Source organism: Tursiops truncatus, chromosome 13, assembly GCF_011762595.2.
Source record: "Tursiops truncatus isolate mTurTru1 chromosome 13, mTurTru1.mat.Y, whole genome shotgun sequence".
NCBI classification, from domain to species: Eukaryota; Metazoa; Chordata; class Mammalia; order Artiodactyla; family Delphinidae; genus Tursiops; species Tursiops truncatus.
Genome location: NC_047046.1, coordinates 722,241 through 733,393, shown reverse-complemented (window position 1 = coordinate 733,393; position 11,153 = coordinate 722,241). Strand labels below are relative to the sequence as shown.

Below are 11,153 nucleotides of genomic sequence, written 5' to 3'. Positions count from 1 at the left end.
CAGCTGTGATGATGGCGATGCTGGGCTCACCCAGGGAGATGTCCAGCACCACGTCCTCCCTTCCCAGGTGGGAGACACACCTGGTGGAGAGCCCTCCTTAGAACAACACGGGCAGAGACAGAGCAGACACATCTAACGAAGGAAGGAGAATGTGCTGGGAGACATGCCCGGCCCTTTCAGATCTTGGACAAGTCAGGGCCAGCCTGAGAAATGGCCCACTGGACACAGGTAAGCCAGACAACAGTCATCTCGGCACCGGTCACCCCCCAGGTGTGTGACAGCCCAGAGCTCGGGGCTCCAGAGGGCTTGGTGTGGAACACGGGTCCCCTCAGCCTGAGCTCTGTCCAGCTGCTGGTGGACAAAAACCTCTCCCCAGACCAAAGCTTCTCTTCCTGGGGTGCCCTCTCTGGGGCCCTGCTTCCCACTGGGTGATGAGTTGGGTCCATGAGAGCCTGTCAGGTTCTGTCTCCCTCCTCTCAGGTAACCCAGCGACCTGCTTCACGAGAAAGCACCTGTGTTTGTTTAGCAGGTGCCGCGGGAGCCGTGGGTCGCTGGGTATTCAGGCAGGTAGTTCACTCAGGTGTGGCCACTGGGTGGGGAGTCTTCCCAGGCTCACACCTCCACTTCCCTCCCCACCAGCAGAATCGCTCAAGTCCAGCGGTTCCTGCTGTCACATCTTCCGGATGTCTCACATCCCTGTGGATGGAGAAGCAGCGGCGCTTCTGCGAGCCCAGTGTTCCTGAGAATTTACCTTGAGGCGCAGCTGAGTGCATCTCCCACGCTCTGGCCTCCTCCGCCCCTCTGTCCTCCCGGGACCTCGGCTTGGCGTGTTTGCTTCTGCTCCCACAGTCCCAGTAGCCCCTATTGCTCTAAGGATAATACTCAAGTCCTTGATGTTGTCTCCAAGGCCCCGGGGGTCCAGGCCTGCTGCCCCCACCTCACCTCTCGTCTCTTCTCCCTTCTCACTGTGTTCTAACCACCTGGTCCTCGTGTGATTCCTTGGATGTGCCAGGCCCTCTCCTGCCTCAGGGCCTTTGCATGTGCTGTTCTCTCTGCCTCATCTGTTTCCCTTCCATCAACTTAGCTGCCGCTCAGCTTTCCAATCTTAGCCTCCCTCCCAGAATGTCAGGATCTCCTGCTTTTCTCTTGGTAGTCCCATATGCTTTCTTTCAGAGCACTTACCAAAGTTCATAGAAATGTAAACATGTGGTTACTTAATCAGTGTCTGTCTCTCCTGCTAGACTAGAAGGCCCCCTGAAAACCAAAATATCCATCCCTACTCATCACTGTATCTTCTGAATACAAGTGTTTGTTGAATGAGTGAATGAATGATAAAAAGGCAGACACAGGCCACACAGACATACATGACACAGACAGGCTCTCTGTGGTTCCCTCCTTAGGGGTTGGTCCCCGAACAAGGGATTCACACCCAAATCAGGGAAATTGTGAGAGTGGGCATGTTACCCTTCCTGAAGCTTCTGTCTGTGGTCTTGACACTGCATTGCACATATGATCATTTTTAATTCAACCCACATTGTCCGTATGGAAGAGCCAGGAAGCTTGGCTTCAAGGAAGCATTCATTAGACGGATGTATCCTTTTATGTTACCTATAGGACAAAGCGGTTTAACTGTTTCCATTATCTTTGAGCTTTTATTACCCTGGTTACTGATCTTCCCTTTTAATGAAGCCCATCATTAAGCAACTAGGAGGCTGTGCCTGGTCTTCATGAATACGCTGCCGGGCATAGCTCAGCCACGGAGCCCCCGCGGCCGTGAAGCAGAATCACCACCTCCTCCCATCTCCTGACCTCTTCTGTTCCTTGGCTGGCGCGAAGGGCAAAGGTGGAGGGGGGAGCCCAAGGGCTTTCCTGGGGACACTGTCATCAGTAGTATAAGCCGGAGCCCCCGGCAGACACGCAGGAGGGCCTGGTCCCACCGCAACGGGGCCAAAGCGTGGGGAAGGAGAAGAGATGGGCAGAGAGGTCGGGCACTCTCCTGCATCTGACACGCGGAGTCAGGAAGCCCCGTTTCCAGACACAGGTAACAGCGATGACCGTCTATCAGCCTAGGGCACAGAAAATTACACATCTTCCCTTTGTTTCCAGCTAACCATCAGTCACACACCTGACTCACTCCTTGTGTAATAAACACCTGTGCTTTGCCCGCTCAGAAGCCAGTGCCCCTCCTGTGGGGCACCAGCAGCACAGCTTCCCTTGGGGGAGTCCCCGCAGCTCTCGGTACCCAAGCTGTGGGTGAGGTTGACCTCATTACCTGCTTCCAGGATCGGGTCCTGGCCAATCAGCACATTCCACCCCCTGGCCCAGGGACTGGTTCAGGAAAGAAGACATGACCCAGTCAGGCAAGGTCAGACGCAACCCTAGGATCCTTGCTTCAGCTATTGAGAGAGAGCGAGCATGGGAGAGAGAGAGAAAGGGAGAGAGACCTCCAGGGGCCACCTCACGGCGAGAGCCTGCCTGGAGATGAAGCCCACCCAAGAGAGGACAGAGCTGGGAGCTGAGGACGGAAGACTCCCGACAGCATGGATTCAGCGCCTGGATAAAGCTATGCCTGAAGCTCTGTCTGTCCTTAAACCTTCAGTTACACGAGCCCTTTGGGGCTGGATCCAGGTTGAACTGAGTTTCTGTCAGTTAGGATTGACGTATGATTCACTGTGGTCACAGTAAGTCCAGCGCATCTCCCTGGAGGCTTTCCCCGCCACCTGAAGCCATAGTGATGGGGGTGTCAGTTCAAAGGAAAGCCCTGTTTCCAAGGGCTGGACGGGCAGAGAAGTGAGTGGGATGCGTGCCTAGTGCCACGAGGTGGCGCTGTTGATCGCTGGTCCTGCACAGTCCCACGGACACCGTGGGCTGCTGGTCCAGACCCGCAGAGGCTCTGACGGGGCCTCACCTGGGCTCTGTACTGTGGCTCAACCAGTTGGCCCCAGACCATGGTGCCGTGCTAGTTTGGAAGGAAGCTAAGGAGACTCCCACTCTGGCCAGCCAGTGTGCTGGAAGGAACCCTGTCCCCTGTCATCCCCCCCATACTCCCCACCTGAGGCCTCCCTGGGGGTTTGGAATCACTTACTCGGGGTTGCACCTGCTGCTGCATACCTAGCAAATCACTTAATGACATAAAGCAACAGCAACCATCTATTTTGCTCACGAACATACGTGTGGGTGCAGATTGGCAGGGAAGGGTCATCTCTGTCCCACGGGGCACCAGCCGGGGCGGCTCGGCGTGGACGGGGGGCCCTGAGTTGGTGCCAGCTGTTGGCTCAGTTTGCCCCCATGTGGCCTCTCTGCGGGCCGTCTGGGCTTCCTCACAGCATGGAGGTCAGGTTCTGAGATCAGAGACAAGCATCACCTTTATGACCTAACCCCGAAGTCATGTGACATCACTTCCACCCAGGGAGGGGACAGGGACCCCACCGCTCCATGGGAGCATGGAAAATGGAGTGTCGTTGGTGTCCCCCAGAAAAATACGATGGAGTCCTACCCCAGGACGTCAGCTGTGACCTGATCTTTGTAGATGATCTAGTTGAGATGAAGGTGGGCCCTAAGACAACACGATTTCTGTACACGTCTAAGAAGTGTCCTTATTAGAAGGGACTAGGACACGGGGAGAAGACGGCCGTCTACACGCCAAGGAGAGACGCCTCAGGACAAACCAGCCCTGCAGACACCTGGATGTCAGGCCTCCAGCCTCCAGAACTGAGAGACTATAAATGTCTGTCGTTTAAGCTTCTCAGTCTGTGGTACTTTGTTACAGCAGCCTCAGGGACCGATACAAGGAGATGCTGTTGCAGCCATCTTTGGAAAACGCATCCCACCAGAGGATGTGTGATAACCTAGAGTCTCAAAGAAAGTGGGCAGAAGCAAACCGACATATACAAGGCATGGCTCTGCCCCCCTCCAGGGGGGGCGGGGTCTGGGGGCAGGGCGGGGTGCGGTGGGGCGCATCTTTGGCTGGTGGGGCAGCAGCGACAGAAACACAATGAAGCCACCCGTGTCCGACCCCTGACGGGCTCGCCTGCGCTTTTGTCCAGCAAGATGCGTTTGCTTTCACGTGCTTTCTCTACATCTTCTCATTCAGGTTATCTTGGCAAATTGCTAAAAAGATTCCAAGCCTGGAAAATGGGCCCATCGGCGCACGTTCTCCCTGAACAGCCCTCCACACTCCCGCGCACGCCCCTTCTTCGAGATCCTGGCTCCGTGCATCTGTTACCACTTCCCTGGAGGCGGCGCTGTCCTGCCCCCCTAGCGCCTCGGGAGCCCGCGTACTTACATTCCCATCACAAGAGAGGCCCCCTAAGCGAGTCCTTCCCACACTGCGAGGTAATGGTTCTGTCCACCTACAAAGGCAGGAGCTCCTACTGCAAATAGGAGGTGCTGCTCCAGCAGGCGTCCACGGGATGTGCAGGCGAAGACAGCCCCTGGGACGGGCACGGCAGGATGCCCGGCCAGATCGGGGGGCGCGGTCTGACAGTGCCACAGAGCCCAGACCTGGGGCAGCCCCAGAAGGTCCAACAGGATGGAGCCGAGGGGTGCAGCTCCACCCCCCAACCCAGCACAGTACCTGCACGCGCCCCGTCCCCCGAGCCTCCCCCCTCAACCCAGCACAGTACCTGCATGCGCCCCGCCCCCCCAGCCTCCCCCGTCAACCCAGCACAGTACCTGCACGCGCCCCGGCCCCCCGAGCCTCCCAGGTTCTTCCAGAGTCCCGGACCTTCCTGCAGTAAGAGACGGTGCATCTGTCTAAGTCGCAGCTGCAGACTGCAAGGCAAAAACGTGATTACTTCCCTCCTCAAATTATGGGTAATGACACCTGGACTAAGTGTAGTAATTACGGACAAAGCGCTGTTGATGCAGCTGTCAGGTACGATGTTGACTCAGCCAGCCCTGCCCTGCCTTGGAGAATGAACAGGTAAGTTGGAGCAGCAGAAAAGAAGAATAAATTCACATCTGAAATATTTCTGTTCTCTGCCTCTGCAGGAGAAATAACAGAGAACAGAACAGAACAGTGGGACATCTCTCTGTTCGGAAGGGCTGGCTCCCTCTGCCTGGAGACTGCTTCCTGACAGGTGGGTGGACAGGTGGGCGGTGGGATGGGGTCCCCCACCCCTCAGCAGCACTGGAGGTCGCAGAGACGCCAGGAGGGGGCCGCCTGGGTCCAGCGCTTCGGGGCCCATCTCAGGCTCAGGGTACCCCCCCTGCACCCCTGTGCGGCCCACTCCCACCCCCACCTCCCCACACCCCTGAACGGTCTCACTCCTTTGGTTCTGCACAGGGCAGTGGCTCCAAATTCAGGCTCAGATCAGCCAGACTGAAATCTAATCCTGGGTAGCCAGGTGGCCCTGGGCTAATACAGTTCACATCTCAGTGCCTCAGTTTCCTCTTCTGTGAAATGGGTGCAATAATACAACCTTCCTCGTGGGGTTTCATGAAGATTAAATAAACACAGAGTTAGCATTGGTCCAGGCAGGGCAGTGAAACTCTTCTGTATGACACTATGGTGGCGGAGACATGACACCATGCATTTGTCAAACCCATAGAATGTACCGTACAGGGTGAATCCTCGTTGGACTACAGACTTCAGTTAATAATGACGTATTTGTTCAGCAGTTGTAACCGGTGTACCCACTAACGTAAGACGTTCATAAGAGGAGATATTGGCGCAGAGGGTCTATCTGGGAACTCTCTGTACTTTCTCCTCAACTTTCTGTAAACGTAAAGCTGCTCTAAAAATAAAGTCTCTTAACTTCTTTTAAGGAACCAAAAATGTCAATTTTCATTTATTCACTACGGTTGCTCTCACGCCGGTCTGCTGACTTCAGGCCTCACGCCCCCTCTTTCGACGGATTGCTTGGTTCCATGGTCTGTTCCATCCTGATGTGGTTTCTCCCCAAAGTGTGTGCGGCAGCAGCAGCCAACTGTCTACCTAGATCCGGTCTCCCCCTCCTAACAGAACCCTAATTTGGTTTGGGTGGCAGTGGGACAGCTGTACAAAACTACATTTCCGGGCTTCCCTGGTGGCGCAGTGGTTGAGAATCTGCCTGCTAATGCAGGGGACACGGGTTCGAGCCCTGGTCTGGGAGGATCCCACATGCCACAGAGCAACTAGGCCCGTGAGCCACAACGACTGAGCCTGCGCGTCTGGAGCCTGTGCTCCGCAACAGGAGAGGCCGCGATAGTGAGAGGCCCGTGCACCGCGATGAAGAGTGGCCCCAGCTTGCCACAACTAGAGAAAGCCCTCGCACAGAGACGAAGACCCAACACAGCTAAAATAAATAAATAATTTTTAAAAAAACTACATTTCCCAGATGCTCTTATAGTGAGGCATGGCCATGTGACAGAGTTTGGCCCAATGAGTAGAGATCTCCTGGGGATTTCTGGGAAAGCTTTTTTCTGACTTAGGTGTGGCGCCTTTTCCTCCTTCTTGTTTTGAATGTAGATGTAATGCTTGGAGGGCAGCAGCCATTTTGTAGCCATGAGGTAAAAAAAGACACACACTAAGGGTGGTAGAGAAGGAAGTGAGTCTGAGTTCTCACTGACATCCTCAAGCCGTTGTTCGAGCCCTACGCTGTTTTTGTGTCCCTATTTGCTTAATCAGGTCTCTGTTAGGTGCAGCTGAACATAATCCCAAATGCTACGTGCTGCCTTTGAGACTAGCCCTCTCAGGTCTACACACTGTGACACATGGGCAGGTGACCCTGCACCCATGCCTTGGTCTCAGCATCCCAGCCCCCTGACCAGTGGCCATGTCAGTGCCAAGGAACCCTGATGACACAGGCTTCCAATCAGATTATGAGAAGGGCCAAGTAATCAGGACTCAACAGAAGAGAACGACAGGCTTCGTCTGGTGGGAGATCTCTGGAGAGCGGGGGCACAGAGGAGTACTGAGCTGGCCCTGGATTGGGCTCAGCCAGCATGGGAAGGGAGGGAGCTACTCATTCCAGCTTGACCCAGGAGTTCCCTCGCTCAGCCTGGGACGAAAAGGGAACAGAGCTGAGGAGCCGGGCCACCACCTCCGGGCATCCGAGAAGGCACAAGGCAGAGCTGGGGAGGGGGTCTGCATCTGAGAGCAGCACGGATGCTGGCAGCCCGGGCAGCACAGGACACGCCCTTGTCTCGGGCGGTGCGGTGGAAAGGGAGGTGCTTCCGTGGGCACCAGCAGATGGGCCTCAGCCCCGCTTCCTCTTAATTTGTGTAATTCAAACAAAAGGAGCTTTCACATTTTCTCTGAACATTTGTGCCCCTCAGCCTCCCCTGCTGGGCCCAGAAGCCCGAAAACATCACAGGTTCTCAGCACAGCCTTCTCACTTTCTTTCTCAGATGAAACCTCTTATTTCAGAGCAGCTCACTGGGGGTGGGGTGGGGGCCTTGAACTTGAGGCTTTGAGGCCAGTTCTGCAAAGATGACTTCAAGAAACTGTGACCGCCTTTGAAGGAGGCTCAGAAGGTGGGGTGTGGACTCCCACGTCCTTCCTGCAGCAGCCAGGGGACGGAGGAGGGGTCATCCAAGGGTCATCCAAGGTGACTCGTCAGTGGCGGCAGGACGCTCCTTCCTCACCACGGGACGGCCTGGCCTGGCCTCACACCAGCTGCGAGGAGAGGCTGTCCACAGCCGCGGTACATGCTCCCGGGCGGCACAGATGTGGGGAGAAGCCCCGGCCTCCGTGGGCTGGCAGGCCAGGAGCAGGGGCTCGGGGAGGAGGGATTCTCACCAATGGCTCAGCACGAGCCCCTGGGCAGTGGGCTTCTCTTCCCTGACGTTCACTTCCTCATATTGAAAAAGCAGGGCTTTTTTTTTTTTTTTTACTTTTTAAATAAGTTTTATTGGAGTAGAGTTGCTTTACAATGTTGTGGGTCTCTGTAAATGGCGGCCACCCCGACTGGAAGTGGCTTAAGCAGAGAAGGGTGCGTGTGGGCACGTGTGGCCCAAAGTCCCAGGCGCAGCAGGAACTTCAGGCACGTCTTGATCCAGGCGCCCCACCAGTGTCAAGGAGACCAAGTCTCTCTCCTGACTCTGATCCCACCGCACTGGCTCCATTTCCACCCCAGCTCTCCCCTCCTGCTGACAGGATGCCAGCAGCAGAGTGTCCAAGCCCTTGAGACAAAGGAAGCCTCTTTCCCACCACTGAGGTAGAGCTCTGGGCGCACCTGGTTGGCTCAGCCTGGGTCACATGGCTTTCCCTGAGCCAATTGGATGGTTAGAGGAAGGTGACACTGTGATTGACCAGGCCCGATCACATGCTCACCTGTGGGTTCACAGATGATGTCACCTGAAACACCAGACTGGAAGAGGGAGAGAGGGGGTCCTCACAGGAAATGCAGGGAGCGGTTAGCAGCAGGGGAAATGCTGGGCCTTGGTCTCCTCCTCCCTGACCCTTTGTGACTTGACGGGCATGATGCCCTCAACCTTGAAGACCACACCTGGTGGCATCCCAAGGCATTATGGGTACAAATGCCTGCCCAGGTGAGTGAAGCTGGTCCCGCAGCCCCCTGCAGGCCGCCAATCTCGGACGCCTGTGCGGTGACTGCAGGGGAGGGAAGGGCAGGATCACGGGCCATTAAACCTCAGGAGCTCTTGAAAAAGTTGGGCTCAAGGGCCATAAACCCAGACGTGCCAGGCAGGTAAAGGAAGCTCTGGGGACCAGGCGTCTACGCTCCGTGTGTTTAGCCCCAGAGTGTGCCTGCCTGCAGCAGGTACTCAAGAAATAGTTGTTGGGCGAATGAGGCAGTGAGTAGAAAAAGGCCAGGGGAGGGGAAGCCAGCACAGGTATTGCAAACGTCAGCTATGCCCGGACTGGTGGCAGGGCTGTGTGGAGTGGTGGGGACGGTGGCCTGACGGAGGGCACATGCCCCGCAGGAGGCAGTAGCCACCACCTAGTGGCAGCCAGCTCTCACCGGAGCTCCGCCTGGCCAGAATACAGGCTTTTAAAGAAAACCAGACGCCCTGCTTTTTATGAAAAATTTCATGATTTTAAAATCCTTTTTAACACACTATAGAGAGAAAAAAGAAAAACATATCCAGTGACCCAGATTGGACCCGTGACAGACATTTTGTAACGGCTGATCTGGTCCAACCTGTTTTCCAGGGAAATAAAATGAGAGCTGGACTAGCGCTCTTCTAAGCCAACACAGACAGAGGCTGGCTGAGGGCCCCCGCCGTCCTCTGCGGGAGAGGCCAGAGCACCTCCGGCCCCAGCTTGGGGTTGCATTCCAAAACTTTGACACCCAGGAGCAGTTCTGACTGAAAAAGGAATACACAGATGAATCTGTGGGGGTCCCAGGAAAGTGTCCAGCGCGGCACGAGATCCCCCCGAGGGTGCCTCCTTCCGCTGTGGGCAGCCAAGGCATCGCCTGTGAGGAAGGAGTTCTCATCTTATTCGAGCCGTTCCTGGAAATGGAGGAGGACGGAGGTCTCACCAACTCCTGTGATGAGGCCAGCGTGCCATCCGTAGAAAAGTGGACAAGGTAATATGCTGTCACGGTAACAAGCCTTGACTCTGGACCGAGTGTACAGATTCCACATGAGATGCTCCCTGTCCCTGGAACCACCTGAACGTCCTCAGCTGGAAAGCACCTGAAAAACGAGGGACTAATTCTCTCTTATCCGAGGGACTGTAAGAGCAGGCTGGTTGCAGGCGGGTCCATCTGTGGCTCAATGAAGATTTCTCCTCGCGATTTCAAGGCCGCCTCCAAGTTCCAGGCAGCCCATCTTCACGTGTCAGCATCTGAAATCCTCCGGGAGCCAGTCTTTGCCTTGTGTCCTTTATAAGAGGGGAGACAATTTCCCAGCAGCTCCTGGCAGACTTTCCCGGAGTCCCATTGGCCGGGTGGCCTGCCGGTTCCCTTCGGGGCTCTCCATTTCCGGCGCGGCCAATTGAATTGCAGGACTGGCTGCATCCCATGGAGGCCAAGCTGGGGAGGCACCACCTCCCCTGAGTGCATTGCTGCTGCCTGAAGCCTGAGCAAAGTCAGGGCTTGCTTAGCTGGGGGGAAGGTTGCCTGGCAACCAAGTGTCAGCCACCTTCTCACCAACTGCTGTCAGCTTGGCTGGACGCTGCCTCAAAGGTGCGAGGCCAGGCCCAGGGCAGCCCAGTGGCCCAAGGCCGCCGTTCACGACAGAGCCTTCCCGGGCACCCGGGGGCCCAAGCCCATCCAGCTTGGCACCATTACTACTCTACTCACTCGTTCTGGCCCAAAGAGCAGAATCTGCATGAGATCCCAAGGTGGGTCCCTGGGGATGACTTCCATCTTCCCTGATGCCAACATACCCACCTCTGCAGCCACGAAGAGTGAGGCCAGGCCCAGGGCCCCATCCAAACAGAGAGGCTTGTCCTGCTGGTTTACTCTGCTCTGCCCAGGAACAGGTGGAGGTAGAGTGAGAGGAGAGTTTCACTCAGTAAATACCTGCTGGACGGGTGCACACACACATGCGCGCGCGCACACGTGTGTTAACACGCACGTAAACACGTGCACATACACACGCACGCGAACACGCACGCGAACACGCACACACATACACGAACACGCATGCGCGCGCACATGCATACGTGCAGAGACGCATACACAGGACACATAGCCCCCGACCTTTGGATCCAGCTCCACAAAAGCAGCTAATTTACGTTTCCCACTATAATTACATTTCTCAACCCATCAGCGTGACTATTCCACGAACACGTAACTCGCCGTGTGGCAAACAGAGGCGAGCTCGTGACTGCAGGTGAGCCAGTGCTGGGAATTTCAATTTTTATTTTACTTGAAATTCAACACTAAGTGATAACAGCACCGCGTGGATGGAACACACTTCCACATTCAATGAAAACAGAAACGATCCTTCTTAGCAGAACCCCCGGGGCCGCAGGCGCCAAGGCTGCACAGCGGAGGCGTGGCCAGGAAAGGGGCTCAAGCCTGCCCGTCAGGGAGAAATCTCTGAGGATGGGAGGGGTGTGGGCGCTGGGAGCGGAGCACAGCGTGTGGCCCACAGTTGAGCCGTCGCTGGGACAGGTTTCTGGGCAGAGTCGTGTCCACCAGTGCCCTGCTTTTCAGTGCCACCCACTGGCCCGAGGAACAAAGGGCTGGCTTCGGGGACACTGCCCCCAGGAGGAAGCCAGGACAGCGATCCATGGCCCCCAGAGGGTCGGCTCC

At 56.1% G+C, this 11,153-nt stretch overlaps 1 long non-coding RNA gene across 1 annotated transcript; it reads right to left on the bottom strand.

Annotated features, from left to right (window-relative positions):
• Nucleotides 1-1,664: 1,664 nt before the first annotated feature.
• Nucleotides 1,665-3,768, bottom strand: LOC141276240 (uncharacterized). Its single transcript, XR_012325504.1, has 3 exons — nucleotides 3,172-3,768; nucleotides 2,273-2,328; nucleotides 1,665-2,066 (listed from the first exon to the last, which is right to left on the bottom strand). It is a non-coding gene; the product is annotated as an uncharacterized lncRNA (long non-coding RNA).
• Between the last annotated feature and the right edge of the window lie 7,385 nt (nucleotides 3,769-11,153).